Source organism: Schistocerca americana, chromosome 9 (genome assembly GCF_021461395.2).
Source record: "Schistocerca americana isolate TAMUIC-IGC-003095 chromosome 9, iqSchAmer2.1, whole genome shotgun sequence".
Classification (NCBI taxonomy): Eukaryota; Metazoa; Arthropoda; class Insecta; order Orthoptera; family Acrididae; genus Schistocerca; species Schistocerca americana.
The window spans coordinates 116489328-116490061 of record NC_060127.1 but is presented as its reverse complement, the minus strand read 5'-3'; positions in this window follow the sequence as shown (position 1 = coordinate 116490061).

Genomic DNA, 734 nt, shown 5'->3' with positions numbered 1-734 from the left:
GATGTGTTTCATAAACCATTCTTGAAGATTAAACGTTTGCAAGTTAGGACAATGGTGATGTAAAAATGTAATTTAAGTTACACTTCTTGTTTATTACTTTTGTTGTAATATCACGTAACTCGTTCCAAAACATCACTTCACAATATAAAACATACTTGAAAATATCTTCCTCACTGTTAAAGTTCACATTTCATAAACATGACGACCAAAGCTTGACTCTCTAACAACCGCTTACGCGCCCAAAAGTCAGAGTTACAAGTACGTCAAAGATCATAGTGACAAAAGAAAGAATACACATAAGAATAATATCATTGCAATATATGCATATCGATGTATCGAAGTACCTCTACATTAATGAAATCAAATCTGAATGTTGTCACAGAAATATGTTAACTATTTTACAGAATCACAGTAGAATATTGCTGGTATCGAGAGGTTGAGGTGAGGTGCCGTAATGGTTATGTAATTCAAGTACCATTACAAACTTTCCGTCGACAACGAGGTCATTAGTGACGGAGCACAAGCTCGGATAGTGTCAAGGATGGGGAAGGGAATCAACCGCACCCTTTCATAGGAACCATCCCGGCATTTGCCTGGAGCGATGTAGACAAATCACGGAAAACCTAAATCTGGATGGCCGGAGGCGGTTTCAACCATCGTCTTCCTGAATTCGAGGCCAGTGTGCTAACCACCGCGCCACCTCGCTCAGTCGAAGTAGGAAGGGGCTGGGAAAA